Raw genomic sequence first — 14,069 nt, 5'->3', positions numbered from 1 at the left:
CCTGACCCATGTAGAGAAACCCCATCTCTTCTAAAAATACAAAATTAGCTGGGTGTGGTGGCACATGCCTGTAATCCCAGCTATATGGGAGGCTGAGGCAAGAGAATCGCTTGAACCCAGGAGGCGGAGGTTGTGGTGAGCCAAGAACACGCCATTGCACTCCAGCCTAGGCAACAAGAGCGAAACTCCATCCCAAAAAACAAAAAACAAACAAACAAAAAAAAAACAAGAAAGAAAAAGAAGCTGTTATTTGGCATGGTTTGTCAAAGTTTTTCTTTTTTGAAAATGAAGCTCGTTTTAGTTCATAGTATGTCCTTATGTATGTGTATTTTCTTTTTACTCTATTCATATAGACACATTTAAGTTGTGATTCTTCAAAGACATTTTGGGGTTGTTTTAATTTGTGAACAAATACAATAACTTTTATTTTTTTGTGATATAAATAAAATGAAATAACTTTTTTGATCCTAATTAACATATGTACAGACTTTGGTAGACTATATGTCTCTGTTTTAATACTTACAGTTTTTACCTATGATGACTGAACTTAAACTAGCCATTGCATCAGAGAACATTTTTCAATTAGTAAAAAAAGTTTTTCTTGTTATAGTTCTGTAATTTTAACATTACTGTTTTAAGTCTTCTAGTTTCACCTTCTAAAAATGGAGTAGCCACTGTAAAAGTCTAAAAAATGTCCAAATAACATTTGAAATGAAACTCCTTGTATTCCTTGATACAAAATTGGTCACTTCAGCAGGCTCATTAACAAAAAGCCAAACACCACATGTTCTCACTCATAGGTGGGAGTTGAACAATGAGAATACATGGACACAGAATGGGAAACATCACACACCAGGGCCTGTTGTGGGGTAGGGGGAGGGGGGAGGAATAGCATTAGGAGATATACCTAATGTTAAATGACGAGTTAATGGGTGCAGCACACCAACATGGCACATGTATACATATGTAACCAACCTGCACATTGTGCACATGTACCCTAAAACTTAAAGTATACATAAAACAAAACAAAACAAAAAAACAGAGCACTAAGACCATTTTATGCCCTGTAATTAGGTTTCATGCCCTAATGCTCTTATTGGTACCCTAATGGCCTGAAAGAGTTAATAAGACTCCCAGGACACCTAAATTGTTACTAGAAAATACCTTGGCCAGTGCGAATAATAGCTTTGGTTATGAAATAACCAAGTTTAGAGCTTTTTAAGAAGATTGAAATGCTAGGGCATGTGTAATTTTTCTCGTGGTTAAATTAACCACCTTCTATAATGTACAGCTTCAGATACTCACCAAACATGTTTGTGCCTCTTCAGAACTGCCACTGATGCCTAAGGACCTTATGTCAGGAGAACTAATGTCACGAGGAGCTAATTTAGGCCTAGATGCTATTTCAACTTGCAGAGCAATGAAGATTTCTTTTGTTTGGTCTTTAAATAAATGAAAACTATTGTCTGTTGTGCTGCAATAACTGTTTACCTGTGCAGTGATTTTATAGTTTTTAAAAATGAAAGATTTAAAACAATTGAAATCAGAATAGTTATATTGATATAGATACATTGTGGATGAATAAATTATATGAGCAATTATTTAAAATGAGACCGTTCTGACATTTTCATAGGCCGGCATCACACTTGTCCTAAAATTATTAAGGTATGTCTTTTATATATGTAGAATTTCAGCTTATATTTAGAGAAATTTAAAAATAAAAACTACTACTCTCTTTCAAGGCAAAAATAAATATGTTGAGACACAATCTATTTGGCTTAAATGTTCATTTGCTAAGTAAACACTTCCAGTGCTTCTGTAATTATTATTTAAAAATAAGCAAATTAATGTAGTGTTTGATTTCCTTTCTTCCTAAAACACAACTTAATACTGTCATTTAGGGGAATAAAAAGAATAGCATAGTGATCTTAAGGGAAAATATTCATGTTTTGTAACCAGAAAGAATAGAGTTCAATTTGTGTGTGTTAGAAGACAGCAGAATGTACTGGCTTGGAAAGGGGCTTGCATATCAGCATCATCAACCTAAGAGCTCTAACATTTGTCAAACAATTGCAATATGCCTAAGAAGAAACTATGCTAAGTGCTTCTTTTGGAATATGTTTAATCTTCACACAACTTCAATGAAGATAAGTTATTCTCTTTTTTTAAGGATAGAGAAACTGAGGCACCGGGTGGAAGGGGCATGGGGCATGGTTAGTAACTAGCCTAAATCATATGGCCAGTCATTCCACTCCAGTCTGGCTCCAGAAGCCATGTTCTTCATTGCTCCATTACATCACTCTTCTGAAAAATGCCAGGTTAGTCAGCTGTATTTGTGGCCTTGGACCTTGTTGCTTTCTAAGAGTGCTGACCATTTGCTCTTAAGTAATTTAGGCATCAGTGGGACAATGATAGAGATTCCAGTGAAAAGTTAGCTCTTTTGATCATATTCCTCTTATTTCATTAATAGGTGTAGGTATGTAGGGATGGGTGGTAGGAGGAGGCAGTTGAGGAACAAGGACAAATCGAGTTAAAAAATTATAATTAAGATGGAATTAAGTTACTGAGAACCTGCTGTCTCTTTTTTGAACCTTGACCTCTTACAGTTTTTTTTTTTTTTTTTTTTTTTGGTTTCAGTCATTCCCATGATATGGTGAAGTATGGGGGAGGCCTAAATTCTAAAATCCTCTTTTTGTTTATTAATTATCTGACCTCGGAAAAGTCATAACCTCTCAAAGCCTTTGTTTCTTTATTTCTTAAAATTGTAGAGTGGATCTTCTGATCAGTAAAAGATCCCTAGGGTTTTTCCCATCTCTAAATTTTTGTTATAGGAAATATTTTTAATCTATTATTTTTAGCTTGTTGTCTTCTGTTAGTAGAAAGACCTAAATTATCTTCAAAGTTAGTGCTATGGGAAACCCAGTTTAAATTAAAGGATTAGACGATTTCTTGGGGACATTGGCACATTTTTAAGTGCTTTAGGGTAACTGTTAAGTGATGAAGCTGGAAGTTCAATGGAGGTCAGTCTGACCCGAGACCTGTGCATTTAGCCACTTTGTTATATGCTTCAAATCAAAATTAGATTAGAAATATTTGAATTCCTTCCACATACAAGGCAGCTGTATGGTTTTCATTTTACTGGTCATGTGAAATTACTTGTAAACTGGTAATGAATGTCTATATTTTGAGAAAAATCTAAGTCTTTTCTGAGAGGTTTTTCTGCTACAGTGTATATAGTCTCTATGTAGAATTACCTTGTTTGGTAATACTCACTTTGACGTGTTAATTCCATTATTTTTTCATGATGTTAATACACATTTTTAGTACAGGTTTTGTCTTGGTAAGAGTACAATTTATGAAAAGGAGAATGGAGAAGGAAAGGGCAAGAACAATGAAAGATACTCTTCATTAGCCCATGAATGTTAAACGTAGATATGCAGAACAGTTTGGAAACATGAAAATCTTTTAGAGATTCTGAGTAAGCATAAATTATTAAGAAAATCAGTTCTCTTTGCAGGGACCTCTATTTGTGATACAGAAACTACAATGAATGTTATTAAATGAAACTTGTTTCTTGTGAATGTTTATAAGTCATTAAAAACACATGTTCTTGCTTCCCACAGAGTTTCTTTGGAGGGTACTAGTTGTGCACATGTTTAGTTCTGTGGGAGCAACATTTATAGTACTGGGATGAGAGTGTTGTGCAAATGAATCAACATCACTTCCTTTAGTAAAATGGAAACTCCTTTTTCATTTTTCTTTTTTCCTCCCCTTTGGACAAAATTTTAGCATAAGGCCATATCCTGGTGTCTTTTTTCCCGTTTTATATAATAAGGACAAAGAGATAGGGTATTACTTTTATGTCACTGGTTTTTATCTAAAAATAAAAAATTCTCAGCCGATTGTATGCTTTCTTCACTTTGTGTTATGGTTGGGTGGAGATAATCCAGGTAAAGCAGCATTTTAATGTTTTTTCGTCCTAATATTTGTGGAAGTATATGTAGCCCTCAATTTGTGAAAGCAGATGGAATGTTTAGAGATGTGAATTTATATAGTTTGATAAAGCTCCCTGGGTGATTCTGATAGATTTCCTTCAAATTGAGAACCATTCCGTTAATCAATTCTTTTCTGCTGGTTGGACATTCTAGTCCTGGATGTAGAATAATTGGTAACAATTTTGATATTTATTCAGTTAGAAGAAGGTCTTAAGATGTAATTACCTAATTAACTTTGATATTTGCCTCACACACACCTGTCACTCCATTTTTAAAGCTAATATATTGATTCCCTTTGAGATCTTGAGCAAATTACTTAACCTTTTAGAGTCCTAGTTTACTAATTTGCAATAAAGAGATAAATAATACCTCATTTACAAGTTGTGAAGTTTAAATGACATACTATTGTTGGCAGCAGTGGCCCGTCTGGAGCAGCCGCTGCAAAGACTGGCTGCAGCTGGGGAGGCACAGCCAGGGCTGCACACTCCACCGAGCTACGGGAGCCAGGAACAGGTGGGAGCCCCACCCCCTTCCGAGTTGGCAGGGTGGGATCACCACCCTCCGGGACACAGCTGCAGCCACCCAGCCACAGCTGTGGACCTGGGCATCCCTGCACTCTCGGGGGCCTGAGAAGCCCCCACCCACCTCTGCAGGCTCGGAAGTGCCTGCTACTGCTGCTGCCTGGCCTCTCCCCACTCTGATTTTGGAGTGAAGTCGAGGCCGAGCCTGGGTGCTGTTGCAACCCAGCCAGGTGTGCCCTCACTCATAGTGGCACTGACACACCAGCCCCCTGCCACCTCGGCCCCCTCTGGACTTTTGGCGCTGACGAGCATGGGAGGGAGGCCAAAGAGGTGCTGAGGGTGGCTTGGTGCAGGCCTGTAGGTGCCCCTTGGCACAAACAGCCTGGGTACAGTGGATGATGTATAGATAGCGGGAGGCAGACAGGCTCCTGGGCGGAAAGAGGTGGGTCCACAGTGAAGCCCCACCTTAAAGCCAGGGATGGCCTGAAGCCTGGGGACCAGGCTGTCTGTTCTGGGTGAAATCTGTGGCCTGGAGTGAGAACCTATGGTGCGTTTTCTGGGCCTAACCATGGCTGCCCATGGGCCAAGCAGCACACACTTCCTCCCTCCTGAGCCTATAAAAACCTTGGATTTAACCAGACTCGGGAGGACGGGACAACCTGCCTGCGATAGGAGCTACCCACTCTGGGTGTCCTCTCTGCTGAGGGCTGCAGTCTCAGTGGGCCTCAGGCTCAATGGGATGACCTGCCTGTGGATAGGAGCTACCCACTTCTGATCTTCTGAGAGCTGTACTGTCAGTAAAGCACCTTGCCTTGCTCACCCTCCATTTGCCCAGGTACCTCATTCTTCTGTACGGGAGAAGCACTCGGGAACACCCAAATGGCGAAACTGAAAGAACCCTAAGGCAAACAAGGCTGAAACATGCCACCTCCTGATCCTGCTCGCCACATTGCAGGCAACAAGGAGAAGAGAAGAGCTGGGCCCCTTCAGGGATCCCAGACCTAATGGCTCCCTGAGCCAGGGCTGTGACACCCTCTTTGGGGCTCTGCACTTCTTGGTGCCTCCAAGCTTCTAAGTGCCACCGTGTTTCCTGGAGCCTCCAGTGGAAGCCACTTGCGGGGTTTGCCTGGTCCAGCTGCAGCCTCGCAGGGAGCCGGTGCCTGTGCTGGTGCCCAGAGTTGCCTGCCCTTTGCCACTCCATGCCTGGCTTGCCCTTGGCATGCGTGGGATCCAGGCTTAGCACGAGCGGAGCGCAGCCTGCCAGGCCGAGTGGGTGGAAGGAGCCCAGCGGGCCGAGCAAAACTCGGGAAAAGGCGCCACTGGCCACAGAGGTTTCCAGCTGGAAAAGCGACAGCTGAAGAATCCTGTGGCACTATTACTGAGCCATAGGTTTAAAGTATTTCAAAATTTTACTAGATATTATCAAATTGCCTTTTGCAGTGATTGTATCATCAGTGTATGAGAGTAAATGCTTCCTAAATAATAGTTTATTATTTTTTTGCAAATCTGATACATAAAAGATGATTATCTTGTTTTAATTCTTTATTTGTCTGCTTACTACTGGCTTGGAACATCTTTCTTGTATTTCTATTGGCTTATTTGTATCTTCTCTTCTGTGAATTGAGTATGTAAACTGTTTGCCCTTTTTCTATTGGGGTTGACATTCTTTTGGTATACCAGAGTTTTTGGGTATTAACCCTTTATTATTTAGGTTGCAAACATTATCTTTCTATTTGCAGAGATGCTATATTGACTTTTGGCTTACAGAGGTTTTAAATTTTGATGTATTCCATTTTATCAGTCTTTTTTAATACATCACTTTAGTGTTTTGATTCCTGTTTAAAGATTTCTTACCTCTTGGTCAGAAAGATGTTTTTATTTTCTTTTCACTCTTGTATTTTATTATCTTTACAATCGAGTCTTGAATTTATGTGGAATTTATTTTGTCTGTGTATACAATTTTTCTAACACTGCTGAACAGAAAAAGTCATTTTCTTCCTCCTGTTTTGGAATGTCTTTCTTACACATTTCATTATACAGGAGTCTGTTTCTGGATTCTATATGGTGTCAGTGATAGAATCCTGTGCCAGCGTCATGTTATTTTAATTATGAAGTCTTGTAATAAGGCATATATGAGACTAATCTTCCACCTTTTGTTCTACTTTTTCAAACTTGATGTTTCTTATGCCTTTATTCTTTTTTTTCTTTTTATACTTTAAGTTCTAGGGTACATGTGCACAAAGTACAGGTTTGTTACATAGGTATACATGTGCCATGCTGGTTTGCTGCACCCATCAACTCGTCATTTACATTAGGTATTTCTCCTAATACTATCCCTCCCCCAGCCCCCCACCCCCCAACAGGCCCTGGTGTGTGATGCTCCCCAGCGTGTGTCCATGTGTTCTCATTGTTCAACTCCCACCTATGAGTGGTGTTTGGTTTTCTGTCCCTGTGATAGTTTGCTCAGAATGATGGTTTCCAGCTTCATCCATGACCTTGCAAAGGACATGAACTCACCCTTTTTATGGCTGCATAGTATTCCATGGTGTATATGTGCCACATTTTCTTAATCCAGTCTATCATTGATGGACATTTGGGTTAGTTCCAAGTCTTTGCTATTGTGAATAGTACCGCAATAAACATACGTGTGCATGTGTCTTTATAGTAGCATGATTTATAATCCTTTGGGTATATACCCAGTAATGGGATCTCTGGGTCAAATGGTATTTCCGGTTCTAGATCCTTGAGGAATCGCCACACTGTCTTCTGCAATGGTTGAACTAATTTACACTCCCACCAACAGTGTAAAAGTGTTCCTATTTCTCCACATCCTCTCCAGCATCTGTTGTTTCCTGACTTTTTAATGATCACCATTCTAACTGGTGTGAGATGATATCTCATTGTGGTTTTGAATTGCATTTCTCTGATGACTGGTGATGATGAGCATGTTTTCATGTGTCTGTTGGCTGCATACATGTCTTTTTTTGAGAAGTGTCTGTTCATATCCTTTGCTTATTTTTTGATGGGGTTGTTTTTTTTCTTGTAAATTTATTTAAGTTCTTTGTAGATTCTGGATATTAGCCCTTTGTCAGATGGGTAGATTGCGAAAATTTTCTCCCATTCTCTAGGTTGCCTCTTCACTCTGACAATAGTTTCTTTTGCTGTGCAGAAGCTCTTTAGTTTAATTAGATCTCATTTGTCAATTTTGGCTTCTATTGCCATTGCTTTTGTGTTTTAGTCATGAAGTCTTTGCCCATGCCTATGTCCTGAATGGTATTGCCTAGGTTTTCTTCTAGGGTTTTTATGGCTTTAGGTCTTACATTTAAGTCTTTAATCCATCTTGAATTAATTTTTGTATAAGGTGTACGGAAGGGATCCAGTTTCAGCTTTCTACATATGGCTAGCCAGTTTTCCCAGCACCATTTATTAAATAGGGGATCCTTTCCCCATTGCTTGTTTTTGTCAGGTTTTTCAAGGATCAGATGGTTGTAGATGTTTGGTGTTATTTCTGAGGCCTCTGTTCTGTTCCATTGGTCTATATCTCTGTTTTGGTACCAGTACCATGCTGTTTTGGTTACTGTAGCCTTGTAGTATAGTTTGAAGTCAGGTAGCATGATGCCTCCAGCTTTGTTCTTTTTGCTTAGGATTGCCTTGGCTATGCAGGCTCTTTTTTGATTCCATATGAACTTTAAAGTAGCTTTTTTTCCAATTCTGTGAAGAAAGTCATTGGTAGCTTGATCGGCATGTCACTCAATCTATAAATTACCTTGGGTAGTATGGCCATTTTCACAATACTGATTCTTCCTATCCATGAGCATGGAATGTTTTTCCATTTGTTTGTGGCTTCTTTTATTTTGTTGAGCAGTGGTTTATAGTTCTCCTTGAAGAGGTCCTTCACATCCCTTGTAAGTTGGATTCCTAGGTATTTTATTCTCTTTGTAGCAATTGTGAATGGGAGTTCACTCATGATTTGGCTCTGTGTTTGTCTGTTATTGGTGTATAGGAATGCTCATGATTTTTGCACATTGATTTTGTATCCTGAGACTTTGCTAAAGTTGCTTGTCAGCTTAAGGAGATTTTGGGCTGAGATGATGGGGTTTTCTAAATATACAATCATGTCATCTGCAAACAGGGACAATTTGACTTCCTCTTTTCCTTATCGAATACCCTTTATTTCATTCTGTTCCCTGATTGTCCTGGCTGGAACTTCCAACACTATGTTGAATAGGAGTGGTGAGAGAGGACATCCTTGTCTTGTGCTGATTTTCCAGGGGAATGCTTCCAGTTTTTGCCCATTCAGTATGATATTGGCTGTGGGTTTGTCATAAATAGCTCTTATTATTTTGAGACCTCTTTGTAGGTCTCTAAGTACTTGCTTTATGAATCTGGGTGCTCCTGTACTGGGTGCATATATATTTAGGATAGTTAGCTCTTCTTGTTGAATTGATTCGTTTACTGTTATGTAATGGCCTTCTTTGTCTCTTTTGATCTGTGTTGGTTTAAGGTCTTTTTTTATCAGAGACTAGGATTGCAAACCTTGCTTTTTTTTTGCTTTCCATTTGCTTGGTCTTCCTCCATCCTTTATTTTGAGCAAAGTGTGTCTCTGCACGTGAGATGCATCTTCTGAATACAGCACACTGATGGGTCTTGACTCTTTATCCAATTTGCCAGTCTGTGTCTTTTAATTGGGGCATTTAACCCATTTACATTTAAGGTTAATATTGTTATGTGTGAATTTAGTCCTGTCGTTATGATATTAGCTGGTTATTTTGCCCATTAATTTATGCTGTTTCTTCATAGTGTTGATGGTCTTTACCATTTGGCATGTTTTTGCAGTGGCTGGTACCGGTTGTTCCTTTCCATGTTTAGTGCTTCCTTCAGGAGCTCTTGTAAGGCAGGCCTGGTGGTGACAAAATCTCTCAGCATTTGCTTGTCTGTAAAGGATTTTGTTTCTCCTTCACTTATGAAGCTTAGTTTGGCTTGATATGAAATTCTGGGTTGAAAATTCTTTTCTTTAAGATTGTTGAATATTGGCCCCCACTCTCTTCTGGCTTGTAGGGTTTCTGCAGAGTGATCAGCTGTTAGTCTGATGAGCTTCCCTTTGTGGGTAACCTGACCTTTCTCTCTGGCTGCCCTTAACATTTTTTCCTTCATTTCAACCTTGGTGAATCTGACAGTTATGTGTGTTGGGGTTGCTCTTCTCGAGGAGTATCTTTGTGGTGTTCTCTGTATTTCCTGAATTTGAATGTTGGCCTGCCTTGCTAGGTTGGGGAAGTTCTTCTGGATAATATCCTGTACAGTGTTTTCTAATTTGGTTCCATTCTCCTCGTCACTGTCAGGTACACTAATCAAACATAGATTTGGTCTTTTCACATAGTCCCATATTTCTTGGAGGCTTTATTCATTTCTTTTCACCCTTTTTTCTCTAATCTTGTCTTCTCGCTTTATTTCATTAATTTGATCTTCAGTCACTGATATCCTTTCTTCCACTTCATCAAATTGGCTGTTGAAGCTTGTGCATGCGTCATGAAGTTCTTGTGCTGTGGTTGTCAGCTCCATCAGGTCATTTAAGGTGTTCTCTACACTGTTTATTCTAGTTAGCCATTTGTGTAACCTTTTTCAAGGTTTTTAGCTTCTTTGCGATGGGTTAGAACATGTTCCTTAAGCTCGGAGAAGTTTGTTATTACTGACCTTCTGAAGCCTACTTCTGTCCACTCATCAAACTCATTCTCCATCCAGCTTTGTTCCATTGCTGGCGAGGAGCTGCGATTCTTTGGAAGAGGAGAGGTGCTCTGGTTTTTTGATTTTTCAGCTTTTCTATTCTGTTTTCTCCCCATCTTTGTGGTTTTATCTACCTTTGGTCTTTGATGTTGGTGAGCTACAGATGGGGTTTTGGTGTGGATGTCCTTTTTTGTTGATGTTGATGCTATTCCTTTCTGTTAGTTAGTTTTCCTTCTAACAGGCCCCTCAGCTGCATGTTTGTTGGAATTTGCTGGAGGCTCACTCCAGACCCTATTCGCCTGGGTATCACCAGCGGAGGCTGCAGAACGGCAAATATTGCTGCCTGATCCTTCCTCTGGAAGCTTTGTCCCAGAGGGGCACCCGCCTGTATGAGGTGTCTGTTGGCCCCTACTGGGAGGTGTCTGCCAGTCCGGCTACATGGGGGTCAGGGACCCACTTGAGAAGGCAGTCTGTCTGTTCTCAGAGTTCGAACGCTGTGCTGGGAGAACCACTGCCTTCTTCAGAGCTATCACACAGGGACATTTAAGTCTGCAGAAGTTTCTGCTGCCTTTTGTTCAGCTATGCCCTGCCCACAGAGGTGGAGGCTGTAGGCCTTGCAGAGGGGCACTGAGGTCCGCCCAGTTCGAGCTTCCAGGCCGCTTTGTTTACCTACTCAAGCCTCAGCAATGGTGGATGCCCCTCCCCCCACCAGGCTGCCATCTCACAGGCCGATCTTAGACTGCTGCGCTAGCAGTGAACAAGGCTCCGTGGGCGTGGGACCCACTGAGCCAGACACAGAAGGTCTGCCAGTTGTGAAGACTGTGGGAAAAGCGCATATTTGCGTGGTAGTGTACAGTTCCTCCAGGTACAGTCTGTCATGGCTTCCCTTGCCTAGGAAAGGGAAATCCCCGACCCCTTGTGCTTCCTGGGTGAGGCAATGCCCTGCCCTGCTTCTGCTCACCCTCCATGGGCTGTAACCAGTGTCCAACCAGTCCCAATGAGATGAACCACGTACCTCAGTTTGAAATGCAGATATCACCCATCTTTTGCGTCAATGTCTCTGGGAGCTGCAGACCAGAGCTGTTCCTATTTGGCCATTTTGGAAGTGACTGCCTTTATTCTTGTGTACAGATTTTAGAATCCTAATTGTCAAGGATTTTTGGTATCTTTAAAACATTAATTTTTACATCAGTTGTTGATATATGTTTCCCATTTATTCAGGTATTCTTGTTTATCTTTTATATCTTGTATATCTTTTAGCACAGTCTGAAAATATCTTAAATAGGTGTGTTTTAACTTATTTTAAAGGGAGAAAGCATTCATTTGTACTTGGAATTTTGCCATTTTTAACTATTGCAGTTGTGTTTTAGTCATATATACATTCTAAACTTTGTCATCTTGTTCTTCAGTGATCTTTCTTATTAAGTTGGTACCACAGTTTGTCACCAGATTCCCTCAGTTTGACCTCAAATATCTTTCAGTCCATTCCCTCCTTCTTCCTTTTGTGTTAAACTATCATATCTTACTTTTCCATTGAATCAATGTTAACATTTCTCTAGTTAGCCTCCTGACACAAAAATGTGTCTCCCACACTGTTTACCAGACTTATTTTATTTTAAAGAAAACGTATTTAAAAAAAGGTTTTGACTCCTCAGAGCTTACAGAAAAATCCAGACTCTCTAACTTAGTAAAATGCTTTTTTTCCCTAGCCATGCACACTGTTTATCCAAAGTTCTTAACACACTGAGTTTTTCACCCTTTCTTATATATACCAGGTAGTTTTGCACCTTAGTGGTTTTATCTTTTGAGAACCCGTTTAAATATCATCTCTCAGTGAATTCTCTTTGACTCTGCAAGGCAAAGGCAGTTGGTTAATTGCCACTTTTTTCACTCCCACACTGTTTTGTTTGATTCTGTGAAATGTCTTTGATTTCACAGATTTATAATTTGTTTGTTTCCTTATCTACCCGCCTATCTAGATTATGAACTCTTTCCGGGCTGGGACTCTCTCTCTCTTTTATATTTTTTAGCCCACTTTGAGGTATAAATTACATCCAGTCAAATTCACCCCATTTTAAGTATCCAATTCAGTGAGTTTTGATAACTATATAGTCTTCTAGCAACTATCACATTCATAATACAAAACATTTCCATCACCCCCAAATTCCCACATACCCCTGTGCAGTCAATCCCTTCCTCCTACCATAGGCCATTAGCAAACACTGATTTACTTTCTGTCACAATAGTTTGCCTTTTCTAGAATTACCTATCAATGGACTCTGGCATCAATGATTATTCACATGGCTGGGTGTATGACTTTTTTCTCTTGCCTAATGTTTTGGAGATTCATGGATATTGTTGCATGTATCAGGTTCTTCCTAATTTATTATTGAACGGTCTTCCATTTTTTAGATATACCACAGTTTATCCATTCACATTACTGTTGGAAATTTGGGTTTCCAGTTTTCGGCTAATGTGAATAAAGTTGCTCTGAACAGTGAATTACAAGTCTTCATGTGAACATGTTTTCATTTCCAGTGGGGAAATTCTCAGGAATAGTTTTGCTGAGTAAGATGGTAATTATATGTTTAACATTGTAAGAAACTGTCAAATTGTTTACCAGAGTGGCTCTACCATTTTGTATTCTACTAGCAATGTATCCAGTTGCTGTCAGAACATGTATTCATTCTTTATACTTTGTTACAGATTGTCTTAAATAACAAAATGTTTTTTAAAGAAAGTAAGAGAAATACATTTGCCTGTGTACATGTGTCTTTTACATTTGCCCACATATTTGCCATTTTCATACCCATGTATTTTGTTTCTTCCTGAAGATCTGTAGATCTTAGTTTCCACCTGGTGTCATTCTCTTTCAGTTCAAGGACTTTCACATATGCTTGTAGTGCACTCCTGCTGGTGGCGAATTTTCTTTTCTTTTTTTTTTTTTTAATATGGAACGCTTCACGAATTTGCGTGTCATCCTTGCGCAGGGGCCATGCTAATCTTCTCTGTATCATTCCAATTTTAGTATATGTATGTGCTATTTATCTAAAATAATCTTTTTTTGCCTCTGTTTTAGAAATACAATTTTCCTTGGTGTCAAATTTAAAGTTATAGGGTTTTTTAAGCTTTATATTGATGTTCCATTTTCTATCAGCCCCCATTGCTTCTAATGAATGGTGAACAGCCATTTGTATTGTTACCTCATATACAGTTGACCCCTGAACAACATGGGTTTGAACTGTACAGGTCCACTTATACATGGATTTCTTTCAACCAAATGTGGATTGAAAATAACAATATTCTCAGGTTGCAAAACCCAGTATAATGAGGGTCTACTTTTCATATAGCTGGTTTCTGCAGGGCTACTGTGAGACTTTCATATGCATGGATTTTGGGGGAGCAGGTGGTAGTCCTGGAACTAATCCTTCATGTAAACCTTGTTACTAGTGTATAGTGTATTATTTTTTCTCAGACTGCTTTAAAGATTTTCTCCTTATCTTTGGATTTCAGAAATTTTTTTTTCTTTGATAAGCTAAGGTTTCCTTTTGTTTGTATTTATTCTGCTTAGGATATACTGAGCTTTGTGGATCTGTAAGTTCATATTTTTTCATCATATTTGGGAAATTGTTTGCCATTATTATTTCACTTTTGGGGGGGCTCTGTTTTCTCACCTGCGTTCTGAGACTAAATACACATATTTTGGACTACTTTTTATTGTCTTACAAATCACTAACACGCTTCCAGTCTATTTCATCTTTTTTTTTCCTTACTGTTATTTAGACTGGATAATTTCTGTTAATCTATCTTCTGCTTCCCTGTTTTTTTGTTT

The 14,069-nt window shown here is 39.4% G+C and overlaps 1 protein-coding gene and 1 non-coding gene across 5 annotated transcripts in view; one reads left to right on the top strand and one right to left on the bottom strand.

The window, feature by feature from the left end:
• The window catches only part of PPA2 (inorganic pyrophosphatase 2), a 104,029-nt gene that overhangs the window by 53,489 nt on the left and 36,471 nt on the right, over nt 1-14,069 (top strand). The window lies entirely within an intron of this gene.
• LOC112439630 (U6 spliceosomal RNA) lies at nt 13,183-13,285 on the bottom strand. Its single transcript, XR_003027888.3, has one exon. It is a non-coding gene; the product is annotated as a U6 spliceosomal RNA (small nuclear RNA).

The sequence above is a fragment of the Pan paniscus genome, chromosome 3, assembly GCF_029289425.2.
Source record: "Pan paniscus chromosome 3, NHGRI_mPanPan1-v2.0_pri, whole genome shotgun sequence".
In the NCBI taxonomy this organism is placed as follows: domain Eukaryota; kingdom Metazoa; phylum Chordata; class Mammalia; order Primates; family Hominidae; genus Pan; species Pan paniscus.
The sequence above is the reverse complement of the archived record's forward strand: the minus strand, read 5'-3'. Positions and strand labels throughout refer to the sequence as shown.